Genomic DNA, 15,098 nt, shown 5'->3' on the forward strand with positions numbered 1-15,098 from the left:
GCAAGCAATCCCATCAGTAACTGTCAAGGCTGTGGACAAAACCATCACAACGTCCAGGATGTGGCCACTGGACCCACGACCCCACTGGAGTGTTGTTTTATAGACAAGATCAGAATTCCTTGGGATGAACTTAACTTTGCCTCTCAGTGAAATCGCTCTACCCATTCACCCATCTGTGCGTCCATCCATCCATCCATCCAATCATCCATCTATCCACCCATCCATCCATCCATCCATCCATGAATGATATCCCTCCAACCATATCTGTCTATCAATCATATATCATCTATCTATCTATCTATCTATCTATCTATCTATCTATCTATCTATCCATCCATCCATCCATCCATCCATCCATCCATCCATCCATCTATCATCTACCTATCCTTTCCCTCCAGGGGCCATTTGGTAATGTGGGGAGACATTTTTGCTCGTCACAACTGAGGAGATGCTAGCAGCATCTACTGAATGGACACCAGGGATGCTCCTGGATATCCCACAATGTGCAGAACAGCCCCCTACAGCAAAGATGTATCTGTCCCCAAATATCAATAGTGTCAAGGTTCAGGGACCCTGGGCTAAAGAGTAGGGAGGAAGCATTCAGCACGATGCATTAAACACACATGGAACATAACCCATCTACTACCTATCCTATGTGAGAAATAACATAGACAGTCCCTAAATGATTTTTAATGAATTTGTAAATAAATACATGTTTTCTTTAAACCTGTTTTATTAATACAAAAAACAACGAAACCCACCCTGAACTCCCAAAACCTCAAGCCATGCCTTGTTTACACATCAAGACTGAGTAGAACTCAGACAGGTTTGTCTGCAAACACCAGCAGGAAGTGCCGGGGTGGGGTTGACCGTAGGTGGCGAAAGTCCCTGTGTGGGTGGCTCTGACAAGTCCAGGAGGTGATGTTCAGGAAAATGGATGAGGTGAAGATTCTTCTGGCTTCACTCATATTCACCGATCGAATGCATTTTGGGGGAGAGTCGAAGAACTTCAGGTAAACTACAGCTTTCCACCGTCCCCGGAAAAGTCTTGCACTGCTCGCTGGAAAAGAGGCGTGTTAAGAGGCACCGCTGAGTCTGTCCCAGAGAGGACCTGACATGTCCTGTATCACATCTTCTTTCCCCGCCCTCCTCGATTAAGAAGTGGGGTCAATATTCCTTCCCCTGGACATTGAGATGGCCTTCTCCTGGCCCCCATGTCTTAGTCAGCTAGCACTGCCCAAACACGGCACACAGACCAGGGGCTTCAACACCAGGAATTTGTTCTCTCCCAACTCTAGATGCCAGGAGGTCAAAGTCAAGGTGTACCCAAGGTTAGCACCTCCTGAAAGGTCTGAGGGCAAATCTTCCCATATCTCCCCGAATTCCTAGCTGTTACTTGGCAACCTTCGGCATCCAACACCGCCTCCTCCTTCCCACTGCCATTCCTCTGCGTGTATTTCCATTTTCCTTATTTCATAGAAGGACATGCACCACCGGATGAGGGCCCACCTGGCTAATCCAGGATAATCTCATTTCAAGATCTGTACTGATATCTACAAAGATCTTTTCCAAGTAAGGTCCTATTACCAGGTTCCAGGTAAGCACCTCTTTTGATGTGTGTGTGTGTGGGGAGGGGATGGGCTAAGGCGGTGTCAACCTTCAACCAAGGACATGGTGTATTCAACGCAAGATCCAGACTTCATGTCCATTGACCTTGCAACAACATGGCAGAATATGTCTTGGGGAAGGATTGGTGAATCCCCTCCTGGGAATTCACCTTCATCCAGAAGCCTTCAGAAGCCTTAATGATGCCACTGTAGGCATTGTAGACCTCTCAGAAACATTTTCAAATCCCACTAGTTAGAGCTATAGCCCTGTCCCAATCGAGATGGCTTCCTGGTCTGCATTAAAGCGCCCCCTGTCTTCCCACAGATGACTGGGTCCACTGCCAGACCAGTTTACCCTAAAGTGTGCAGCTCGGTGTACTGAACACTATTTTCTTTCTTTTTTTAAAAAAATATTTTATTTATTTCTAGGAGAGAGAGAGATAGCGTGAGCAGGGGAGGGTCAGGGAGAGAGGGAGATACAGACTCTGAAACAGGCTCCAGGCTCTGAGCTGGCAGTCAGCACAGAGCCCGACGTGGGGCTGGAACCCGCGAACCGCGAGATCATGACCTAAGCGAAAGTCGGACGCTTAACCGACTAAGCCACCCAGGCGCCCCTGAACGCTATTTTCAATCTTCAGGAAATTGAAGACACTTTTCACGCTCTCTGGACAAACTCACAGATAAGATACCCGCCATGTTTAACAGCTAAAGGCCAGTCATACAGAGTTTTGTTAACTCCGGTCCTACACAGCAGACTAAATTCATTCCGAAACCTGTGTTTATGCCTGTATCCCTCCGGGATTTCACACCACGCAAGTTCCTTATCCCACGAAGGCATATTGTCTTCGTATCTACCCCAGCTTGTCTGCAAAGCTTACATCATCGTTCTTCCAATGCCTTCGGCAAATTCCCAAACAAGATACCCAACACTCATCTGCATAAAGAGCTGCTGTTTATTCTGTAAACGCATCATGTGTTTGGTGCTGCTGGTGGGCCCCGATCCATACCTGGTGCACGAAGCATACTTCGCGGTCACATATCTGGGTTTGATTCCAGGCGTGAGCCACGGGCATCATTCCTGCTTTCTGCAGATAATGTGGGATCTATCTCTCTGTTCTTGTGAGCGATGGGATGGGATGTTTTCAGAGCACATACTGGAAACTTCCAGTGTGATCTGCATTTACTGAGGACTATGCCCCGATTGCCTATGGCTGTTCTGAACCGGACTTGCAGGGTGAACAGAGAAACCGATCGCTTCTGTATCTTCCTCCCAAGGACATTCCGTCCCCTTCTGCAGAGAATGATATTTCAGACACAGGGGCATCTTCCAAGATGCAATCAGGGTCTCAGGCTTCCATGGGGGGTGGGGGAGGGCTTAGTCTGGACCCTTGACATAACAGTGACCCAGAGAAGTGACGTCATGCAAAACGGGCTGCGTGCGGTCGGAAGGGTCTGTGTGCTGAGAACGGAGACGTCCATGGTCCCGGGTCCTCAGCGGCTGGCCCACCTCCGTCACCTCTGGCCGTGGGACTGTCCCCACAGTGCTTTTGAGTCAGGAATACGTTCAAGGCTGTTCTTCCCTTCCTCGTATGGGGCACACATCGCATTCCTTCTTCAGCGATGCTGTTGCGACAGGCTCTGAAAACAAAAGCCTTTGTGTTTTATTCCGTCTTCCCAGACCCGTGTCTCGTGGGAACTTGACCCCGGACAGGGAGGGCTCCGGAGTTTCATTTCTGCAGTCGGAGGAAGCTCTCACGTGCCTGAGGCTCGGCCGTAAACCCACAGAGCCTCCCTACATCCCAACACTGGCTGAGCTCCGTGGGTCCCCGGCCACACGGAGTGGGTGTCTTTCCCACTCTGGTCCAGCAGCACCTTTGGGCGTTGTGCGCACCAGCCAGCGCGTTCCTGAGGAGCACATCACCACCAAGGTGGTTTCCCGTTCCTCTCGTACCTCAAGGCCTCTCACAGTGAGAATGCTCGTGACACAGGCAAAACCCAATAAACAGTAATTAGTGGCATCAGATAGTCTCAGCCCATCCATTTGAGCCCCACGTGGGTTGCCCTAATTATACCCAGGAAGCCATAAACACTTGGAGTGGGCAGATCTCTCTGTCCGTCGAATGTGGGACTCACCGCTTTTGCTTTGTTTTCAGATTTCGTTTCTGTTTTGTTTGCTCGGCCTCCGGCGGCTTCTCAGGAAGGACCCACCTGTAGGAAGGAGGAAAGGAAGTCGTCACGGTGTGAACAGGTGCATTTTTGGAGTTTTTCATTTTCGTGCTGGGATGAGCCGCCCGCTCTGTTGGGCACCAAGGACACGGGGAGCAGAGCGTCCCTGAAGGGCAGTGCAGGGCACGGCAGGGGCCGAACAAAGATGCCCCCTGTGCCAGAGACGGTCCGTTGTCATTTCCTCACCTCGCTGGGCCCTCATCCCGTGTGACCTGCAGCATGTCGTGCAGAGGAGCCCAGAGGGGGCGCCACACGCCCAACACATGACTGTCACTCTCCCACAGCTGAACAGTTTCGTACTTTATTTTATTTTATTATTTTAATATTTTATTTTGTTTTATTCTATTTTATTATTTTCTATTATCTTATTTTTTTCTTATTATTATTTTGTTATTTTGTTGTATTATTTTATAGTATTATTTTGTTTTATATCATTTTATTTTATAGCATTATTTTGTTTTATATTTTTATTTTATAGTATTTTGTTTATTATTTTATTATTTTATTTATGGTATTATTTTGTTTTATATTATTTTATTTTATAGTTGTTGTATTATTTTATAGTATTATTTTGTTTTATATCATTTTATTTTATAGCATTATTTTGTTTTATATTTTTATTTTATAGTATTTTGTTTATTATTTTATTATTTTATTTATGGTATTATTTTGTTTTATATTATTTTATTTTATAGTATTTTATTATTTTATTTTATTTTATCATTTAATTTTATGGTATTATTTTGTTTTATATTGTTTTATTTTATAGTATTATTTTGTTTATTATTTTATTTTATAGTTTTATTTTGTTTTATATTATTTTGTTTTATTTATTGTACTTTATCATTTAGTTTTATTTATTATTTTATTTATTTTACTTTCTATTATTTATTATTTTGTTATTTTATATTATTATCTTGTTTTATTTTATTAATGTATTCAATTTATTTTACATTATTTTTATTTTTTTATGTTATTATTTTATATTATTGTATTATTTTATTTTATATATTATTTTGTTTTATTTATTGTGCTTTATTATTTTGCTGTATTTTATGATTTTATTTTATGTATTATTTTACTTTATTTATTTATTTTAATTATGAGAGAGAGAGAAGGGGAGGGGCAGAAAGAGCGCACGAGAGAGAATCCCAAGCAGGCTCCGAACTCAGCGCAGACCCAAGACAGGACCCTGAGATCACAACCTGAGCCAAAACTGAGAGCTGAGTGCTGAACCAAGTGAACCACCCAGGTGCCCCTCAATTAGTATAATTAAAAACCACTATAAAAGAACACCTTCTGTTCAAAAACTGAAACTGAACACAAGTGATTCAGTGGAATCCCTCCCACCCCCCTGAATTGACTTACCCTCCTCCTCCCACCCTTACCCTTTGGAAGGGCATGCCTTGACTTTTTATTTTTCCTTTTATTACTTTTTATTGTTTTTGAAAAATTTTCCCTAGTGTTTATTTATTTCTGAGAGAAAGAGCCAGAGAGAGACAGAGACAGAATGCAGGTAGGGGAGGGTCAGAGAGAGAGGGAGATACAGAATCTGAAGCTGACTTCAGGCTCTGAGCTGTCAGCACAGAGCCCGACGCGGGGCTCAAACCCACGAACCATGAGATCGTGACCTGAGGTGAAGCTGGATGCCTAATTGAGTTAGCCTGTCAGGTGCCCTTACATAGGACATACTTATAACCAAAGAATTATTCATTGTTTATTTGAAATTCAAATTCAACTGGCTATGTAGTATAAGTACATCCCTAATGCACTATGGGACACACTTATACTAAAAGAATGATTTATTATTTACCTGAAATGCAAATTCATCTTGGCTTTTAGTGTATGTCCCAAATATTACACGGGGACATATTTTATACTGATATATATGTATTATCTGAAATTCAGATTTTACCGAGCATCGTGCATTTTTAAAATTTTATTATTTTTTATATTTTTAAGATTTTTATTTTTTAAAATGTTTTATTTATTTCTAGGAGAGAGAGAGAGAGAGAGAGAGAGCGTGAGCAGGGGAGGGTCAGAGAGAGAGGGAGTCACAGGCTGAAACAGGCTCCAGGCTCTGAGCTGTCAGCACAGAGCCCGACGCGGGGCTCGAACCCACGAACCGTGAGATCATGACCTGAGCGAAAGTTGGATGCTTAACCAACTAAGCCACCCAGGCGCCCCTGGTGCGAAAGTGGGGCTCGAACCCACAGCCCCGAGATCAAGACTGGCACACTCCGCCAACTGAGCCGGCTGGGGTCTTCTCATCCTACGTTTTTATGTGCTCAGTGTGGCCATCCTACCTAGAGTAAGAGGCAGAGTCAGTATCAAGGCCTCTAGGGCCACACTTTGTGTTGCTGGTACCCAGCATGCTCCGGACACACTGTCCCCGTCAGTCCCCAAACATGTGCTCACGGACTGTGTCCCTCCTTAAGGTCATTGTTCCAATCGCAGCATCTCGGGGAGACCTAGTACATCACACACACACTAGTACCTGCCTATCTCTGCACGTACACATCCCTGTATCTCTGCACACACTCAAAATCACACGATAAACACGATTAACGCACATGCAATTATATGCACGTAGCGCATGCAGACAATTACTGCCTTGTAAGCCCTCCGTCCCCCGGCTCTCTCACTTTGCTATTTCTGGTGTTCCAGCCACTCAGTCACACCCTCTAACCGTCTCTCACTGCTCACTGTCCGTGGTGCCCATCACGTGGGGGGCCGGGCAGCCAGCCCTGAGCTAAGCTGCATTCCTCCGCGGTGACAGGCTGACTCTGCTCAGGGCCTGGCACAGACCCTGAGGACCGGCTGGGGGGCTAATGTCCCAACATCTGGTTACAGCCTTGCCAGGGAACAGGGAGGTTAGCATCAGACTCCAGGTGACGGTCGGGATTGAGCGGAGAAAGGGCAGAAAGGTACCTTTCACGTTAACATCTGCCTTGACATTGAGCTCGTGTACGTTTAGGGGCACCTGGGTGAGTCAGTCAGTGAATCCTCCAACTCTCCATACGGAGTCCGATCGTCTCACGGTTTGTGGGTTCAAGTCCCGCGTCAGGCTCTGCTCTAACAGCGCGGAGCCTGCTGGGGATTCCCTCTCTCCTGCCCTCCCCACCTCAAAATAGGTAAAAAAAAAAAAAAAGTAAAAGTAGCTTATATACTTTTAAATTATGCATACTTCAGGCGATTATAAATATATGTATAAATACACATATACAAACCTAAATATGTACAAAGAGGTGCATTTGCGGCTTTATACATATTTAGGTTTGTGTATATATGTATATATGTTTATCCACACTTAGATTTATATATGTAGATTTGTTTATACATATTTGTCTACTATGTATACATATATGTATATAATATTACATATAATATATAACTATATATACTGTATATAAACTGTGCATACTATATAAACTATATATGTACTATGTACATACTACATATATAATAAAATCACTATGTATATATTATATAAAATATATAACTATATATAAACTATATATATACTGTCTATAAACTGTGCATACTATTTATAAACTATATATATACTATGTACATACTATATATAATATAATCACTATGTATATATTATATAAAATATATAACTATATATAAACTATATATGTACTGTATATAAACTGCAAACTATAAACTATATATATACTATGTACATACTACATATATAATATAATCACTATGTACTTACTACATATAATGTACATAGTCTATATGTGATATATAGGATATATACTATATAACCATACACTATATATAATATTAAGCACATTATCATATAAATGTCTATATAAAAACCTATATATATTTTTCGTAGGCAATACAAGCACAAATATGCCTTCAAAATTTTCTAAGCTTTCTCAGAAAAGTTTCCCTGTCCCTAAATTATGCACATTTTTATAAATGATGTGCAGTATAAGTTAGTTATGATCTATGTAACTCAGCTATTACAGCGTAATCTCAGAAAAGTTTCCCTGTCCCTAAATTATGCACATTTTTATAAATGATGTGCAGTATAAATTAGTTATGATCTATGTAACTCAGCTATTACAGCGTAACATTAGTTTCCGGTGGAGAAGGCAAGGTGTCTCGCTTCCATACAACACCCAGTTTTATTTTCACACTTATATCTTGACACACGAAGAATCAGTTTTGGTATAAAGGACTCAGGAAGGGCCCCTCCTTGTTAAACACTTGGAATGGCCACACGCCTGCCCTGCGTGTGTAACGCCCAGCGGGCAGGCCGCGTCCTCAGGGCGTTAACACAGCAGGTGCCTTCTGGACTTGAGAACAACGAGCTTCTCCACCTCTTTTCGGCTGCAAGAGCGAAGCCTCCTCAGACCCTTGGCTTTATCAGGACGGAATCTCATTCCCACCTCGTGGTAGTTCTTCGCTTCTCAGAAATCGAGCATCGTGGCTCCCTCGCGGGTCCTGGTGCAGCGACAGGCACCTCTCCTCGGGGGGGTGTGACCCACACTTGGCGGGACGACGCTGGCCCGCTTGGTCACACTACCAAGTCTCCTTCCTCCAAGGCCGGGGGCGCGTGCTTCTCTTCACTCCCACCCCAGGCACGCCCATCACCCCACTTTGCAAGTTTCCTCCCTGCGCGTTGTGTCCCCAGAAGTACTGCCGACTCAGTGAAACAATCTGGTTGCAGATAAGCCCTCATCGAAGTTTTCAAGCCTCCCTCCTGGAAGTGGTGATGAGCTGCAAAACCACAGGTCTCACGGTGGCCGCCGCGGCTCTTCGTGCAATCTCTCACTTTGCAAAAACTGGCCTCCACCCCTCTCCAACTTCCTCTCCGCGGAAGTCGTTTCTGTGCTCCTCGTGACGAGGAAGTTTGGGAAACACTGAAAAAGATTGATGCAAAAATTGTAATCGAGACTCAACCTCTTTGACATTTTCCTGCCTTTTTTTAGGTCATTTTGTTATATGAGGAAGATCAGAGTATGTGATAACATTCGCATTACCACCTATACTACTTAAAATTATTTTTTTTTTGCTATTTATGAAGGGTGTGAATATCTCCACACATATACAAACCAACATAAAGGTATACATCCCCCTTTATTTGGATATTGAATTTATCTCTATTTTTTCCATATCATAAAAACTGCCTTGAATAATGGATATATTAGACTGACATAACAGAACACCACAGTCTGGGTTTAACACAACACACATAGTATCTCCGGGCCCTGGAGCCTGAGGGTCTGAGGTCCAGGCAGGGCCGAGGCCGGGGGTCTGAGGTCCAGGCAGAGCCGAGGCTGGAGGTTGAGGTCCAGGCAGGGGTGAGGCCGGGGGCCTGAGGTCCAGGCAGGGCCGAGGCCGGGAGCCTGAGGTCCAGGCAGGGCCGAGGCCGGGGGCCTGAGGTCCAGGCAGGGCCGAGGCCGGGGGGTTGAGGTCCAGGCAGGGCCGAGGCCGGGGGCCTGAGGTCCAGGCAGGGCCGAGGCCGGGGGGTTGATGTCCAGGCAGGGCCGAGGCCGGGAGTCTGAGGTCCAGGCAGGGTCGAGAAGGAGCCGCCAGCTCCTGGGACGTCATTGGGGGAAGGGAGAGCTCACAGGGGTGAGGCTGGGAGTCTGAGATCCAGGCAGGGGTGAGGCTGGGGGTCTGAGGTCCAGGCAAGGCTGAGGCTGGGGGTCTTGAGAACCGAGTGGGGCCAAAACTATTTCCCCTTGAGGCCTCTCCCCTTCTCCCTGTGTCCTCACATGATCGTCCCTCTGTGCTTGACCGTGTCGTCATCTTCTAAGGACCCCAGTTTTGAGATCAGGGCCCCCCCCTCCTGACCTCATTTTACCTTAATTCTCTCTTTAAAGACCCACCTCCAAACACGACCACATTCTGAGATGGCTTCGAGGTGTGAATTTTGGGGGACGCTATTCAACCATAGCCATGGGTAACTTTAATCACAAAGCCGTGATGTTCTCCAAAATTTAATTTTTTAAATACTGATGTTTATTTTTAAGAGAGAGAGAGAGACAGAGCATGAGCAGGGGAGAGGCAGAGAGAGGGAGACACAGAATCCGAAGCAGCTCCAGGCTCTGAGCTGTCAGCACAGAGCCCGACGCGGGGCTCGAACCCACAAACCACGAGATCATGACCTGAGCCGAAGTCAGACAGACGTTTAACAGACTGAGCCCCCAGGCGCCCCAAAAATTTAATTTTGAAACATAGATTTGTGCATATAACATGACTAGGCCAAAATGTATGGTCATTTCTAACACAGTTAAGTCCTTCCGCTAACGGATTTACAAGTAAAAGTGTGTAAGAATTCTCTTCCATGTGGGGAATCACCCATCCTTCACTGTTAGCTGGATTTTGAAAAACAGCCGCCATGTTTGCTGTGCGATACATTTCTTGGTTATTAGTTATTACCAACATTTTTCTCTCCCTCTGTGAATGCCCCTTATCTATGCGCTTTCTTGGGGGTTAATTGTGCATTAATGCCCTTTGACCACGTGAGTTGGCCTATGTAGTGTTATACCCCACACGTTTGCCATCAATGCGTTTTAATGTTCTATTTCCAGAACTTTCTTGCATTTTGGGGTAGTCATATCTTTTTCATCTATTTCCCCCTGCGGTTCTATTTCTGACATGTTTAGAACGTCTTTTCCGCGACCACCCGGGGATTTGAACCCCGGCCCCAACATTTTCTTCCAGTCGTACGGTTTCGAATCTATCTCCCGTCTACACCTAATACTCCTGGAATTGACAGTGATTTTCTTTTCTTGTGAGGTCTTCCTGGTATGTTTATTTATTTTATTATTCTCAGTTTTAAAGTTTATTTATGTTGAGAGAGAGAGACAGAGCCTAAGCAGGGGAGGGGCAGAGAGAGAGGGAGGGAGAGACAGAGTCCCAAGTAGGGCACAGTCGGCACAGAGCCCGACCCGGGGTTCGAACTCTCAAACCGTGAGTGGGATCCTGACCTGAGCCCAGATCAAGAGTCAGACGCTTCACCGACCGAGCCACCCAGGCGCCCGTCTTCTCGGTATTTTCAATGTAGGGCAAGGTGAGATTCTAAGAAGCATTTAATCTGCAAAAGATTACAGTTTGATGCTAGTCTATCATTTCCTACAGGCCGGAGACACACACAACTTGGTGTGAGACTGTTTCCTACGTGACGTTGTGAGTTACTTAAAAGCTTCAGCTACTTGGGGCGCCCGGGTGGCTTAGTCGGTTAAGCGTCCGACTTTCGCTCGGGTCATGACCTCGCGGTTCGTGGGTTCGGGCCCCGCGTCGGGCTCTGTGCTGACTGCCTGCTCAGAGCCTGGAGCCTGTCTGTCTGTGACTCCCTCTCTCTCCGACCCTCCTCTGCTCACGCTGTCTCTCTCTCCTAGAAATAAATAAAAATATTAAAAAAAAAATGAAAGCTTCAGCCACTAGCTCAGGAGGAGTAAGGGTGAGGGAAGTGGGGGCAAGCGACGTGGCCCCAGCGATCGGGTCAGGCTGTTTATTCGCACTGTGCAAAGCATCATGCCGCTGGGTGCGCTCAATAGCACGGCTGAGATTTTTCCGTGCACACGTTGGGCGACGAGGGAGCTCAGCCAAGCCTCGCGACAGGCTGGTGTGGCCCAGACCGCGTCACCCCCTCCGTGCTTCCTATAACACGCTTTCCTCTGAAATCTCTCACGAGAAGCCTCAGGGAAAACGGGCGCGTTCTGGAGCCTTATTTTCACAAGTCCGGGCTCCACTCAAGAATAAGCCTGTCTGCTCAGATGTTTTTAAACTTTAATTTGGAGACAAGGTGCCTTAGGGTTTGGCTTGATGTTAGTGATTGATGATTCACTGATTTTCCTTAAACGCCCAATTATTGGGCTACTCATGTTTCCACCCCGAGACTTAATTGCTGTGAGTCCATTTGGAATCCACGACCTCCCTGCCCAGGGAAGGGTGTGTGAGATGTCCACGGCGAACACGTCACTTCCGTCACCAGACTGGGTCATTTCTTCTTTTTTTTTTTGTTTTTCCTCAAAAAAATATTTTTTAAGATGTTTTATTCATTTCTAGGAGAGAGAGAGAGAGAGAGACAGGGTGAGCAGGGGAGGGTCAGAGAGAGAGGGAGTCACAGACTGAAACAGGGCGCCCGGTACGGGGGTTGCTGAATCCCAGGACAATCTAGCCGCTGACACCGGAAACACTAATCCTGTAGCTAAACAGAATTTCAGAATTTCCTGCCCGCCTCAGAAGAGGAAATCCAAAGTGGGCATAACCTGGGGCATCCAGTCCCGTCTCCGGCCGAGTCCACATTCAAATCCTTCCGACATGGTTTGAAGGACTGCTTTGCAGGGGTGCTGGGAAGGCCTCTCGCACCCCAGCACTGAAACCCACCGCGCGTATTTCCACAATATGGGATTTCCCGTGTGAGACGCACCATGCAGACATATATTTAAGTCGGAAGTATATATACCTATTTTTTCCATACGTAAATACGCTTAACAATATAAACTGTCATGTCTGTAAAGGAAGCTGAATGCTTGTTGTTTCCAATATATGGATTACAATCTATAATAAGATATATTACAGTATATATCATAGCATGTTAGAACAAAATGTATAATATACGTCTAATGTTATATATATATAACTTGTAAAGTCTGAAGGCAGCTGCACCTGGGTATTTGTTTAATTAATTTAGTTTTTAAGGCTTATTTATTTATTATTAAAAATTTTTTAATACTTATTTTTGAGAGAGAGACAGAGCATGAGCGGGGGAGGGGCAGAGAGAGAGGGAGACACAGAATCGGAAGCAGCTCCAGGCTCCGAGCTGTCGGCACAGAGCCCGACGCGGGGCTCGAACCCACGAACCGTGAGATCGTGACCTGAGCGGAAGTCAAGAGTCGGATGCTTAACTGAGCCATCCAGGTGCCCCTGAACATGTTTTTTAGAATACAGAAGTCACAATTTATAACAAAATATATTCAAATATACACAACAGTATATATTAGAATATATTACAGAATGTTTGAACATAATATATATAATACCCAATATTTTACTATTTACTATACTGTGAAGGGCCGTGAGCCTGTCTTTTAGAATATGTCTAATAGAATATATGTCTTAAAACATATCAGAGTACATATTATAGAATATATTAGACATACATAATATATAGTATAATATGCATAAAGCCTGTGAAGGTAACAGTATACTTAATTAAATTAAAAAAATTTTAATTAATTAATTAAAATGTTTTATTTTTCAGAGAGAGTGGGAGACAGCGTGAGCAGGGGAGTGTTAGAGAGAGAGGGAGACACCGAATCTGAAACAGGCTCCAGGCTCCGAGCTGTCAGCACACAGCCCGACGCGGGACTCGAACCCACGGACCGTGAGATCATGACCTGAGCCGAAGTCGGACGCTCAACCGACTGAGCCCCCCCCAGGCGCCCCAATCACATCTCTCTACACACTGAGGAGCCCACATCTCCTCCAGACCCCCTCTGAAGTTTACATCCTATGTGGACACCCCCATAGCCGACTGGGGGGGGACACCCCCAAGCGCCCCCACCCCAAATTTTTAAGCTTATTATATTTTGACAGAGAGAGAGAGCAGAAGAGGGACCGAGAGAGAGAGGGAGGGAGAAAGAACCCCAAGCAGGCTCTGAAGTGTCCGCACAGAGCCTGATGCAGGGGCTCGAACCCACAAACCAGGAGATCTCGATCTGGGCTGAAAGCACGAGTGAGACGCTCCCGAGCCACCCGGGCGCCCCCATGCTTTTGAATTTTAGCTCACTATCTACAGTCATCCAGCGCTTACACACTTATGTGTATAGCTCTACTCGCACACACACACACACTATACACAGGTGGCTGTCACCACCACGGAACGCGTCCTTACGGGCCTTCGTCTCTTCCGTCTTCAAAGTCACTCGCTGTAGTTGCTGAAGGATTTTTACAAGCCTCTGGGATGAAAGCGGCTTCTGTGCAGCCAGGCGTGCCCGCGGCTGGCCAGGAGGGCATTCGTAGGAAGACAGGTCTATGCGGCCAGTCTCAGGGCTGGGACACGACAGACGCGCCGCGCTGCACAACCCTGACTTTTAATCCTCAGTTTCAAAAAAAAAAAAAGCGTGTCCCCAACTGACCTAGCCTTGACCCTCAACCTCAGTCACCTAGAAGCTTCCTGGTGGCAAAGGAGACGTGGGTCCCGAGTCCCTCTGCAGGGCAGGGCCATGCAGGGCCCGGCGACCTGACCCCTCCTGGCTCCAGCCTGGTGCCCCGGGCCTGCTCAGGGCGCGCATTTCTTTTTCTTTTTCTTTTCTTTTTTTTGCATTCCACCTCCGGACCTGGCAGCAAGCGACCAGAGCCAGCGCAGGGCCCAACGCCCCGGGAAATGCCACCCACCAGGCGCAGACCAAAGGGTGGGGCGGCTCGCCACACCCAGGGCTGGGCGCTGCTTTCCCGGAGCCCCCTCCCACCCCGGGCACGGCCTGGCCTCTGCAGTTCTTGGATGGGGCCTCGCCTCCTGCACAGGCCGCCCCGGCCGGGCCGGACCCCTCCCTCCCCTGAGGCAGCTCAGAGCCCGGTCCGCATGCACACGGGTCATTTGTTGTGAAAGCGCATCCACACACGACCTCCGACACACTTACACCGGCGGGAGGGGGAGCTCTGTTCGCGGCCTCTGAAATGCAAATGGCCTGGGGCACCTGGCCTTGCTTGGGCGCCGGGTGCTCTGAACCCAGGGACCCATCGCGGTTGGGCGCCCTGCCTTCGGGTGTCCCAGCTCTTCACTCTGGGTCTCGTTTTTGTTGGGAAAGAATCCTGGGGATTGTCAGGGAAGCCACCCAGAAACTCACGGGGGGCGGGGGGGCGTTGCGCTCGCCCCTCCCAAATCCGGCTCAGAAACTCACGGGGGGTTCCTTCCACTGCCCTCCGGCCCCCAAATCCGGCTCAGAAACTCACGGGGGGGGTTCCTTCCACTGCCCCCCCCCGGCCCCCAAATCCGGCTCAGAAACTCACGGGGGGGTTCCTTCCACTGCCCCCCCGGCCCCCAAATCCGGCTCAGAAACTCACGGGGGGTTCCTTCCACTGCACCCCCCCGCCCTCAAATCCAGCTCAGAAACTCACGGGGGTGTTCCTTCCACTGCCCCCCCGCCCCCAAATCCGGCTCAGAAACTCACGGGGGGGGTTCCTTCCACTGCCCCCCGGCCCCCAAATCCGGCTCAGAAACTCACGGGGGGGTTCCTTCCACTGCCCCCCCGCGCCCCCAAATCCGGCTCAGAAACTCACGGGGGG

At 47.1% G+C, this 15,098-nt stretch overlaps 1 long non-coding RNA gene across 1 annotated transcript; it reads right to left on the reverse strand.

The window, feature by feature from the left end:
• Positions 1–716: 716 nt before the first annotated feature.
• On the reverse strand, positions 717–3,774 carry LOC120240563. Its single transcript, XR_005530655.1, has 2 exons — positions 2,615–3,774; positions 717–1,060 (listed from the first exon to the last, which is right to left on the reverse strand). It is a non-coding gene; the product is annotated as an uncharacterized LOC120240563 (long non-coding RNA).
• Positions 3,775–15,098: the final 11,324 nt, after the last annotated feature.

The sequence above is a fragment of the Hyaena hyaena genome, unplaced genomic scaffold (genome assembly GCF_003009895.1).
Source record: "Hyaena hyaena isolate Hyena2069 unplaced genomic scaffold, ASM300989v1 scaffold_259, whole genome shotgun sequence".
Classification (NCBI taxonomy): domain Eukaryota; kingdom Metazoa; phylum Chordata; class Mammalia; order Carnivora; family Hyaenidae; genus Hyaena; species Hyaena hyaena.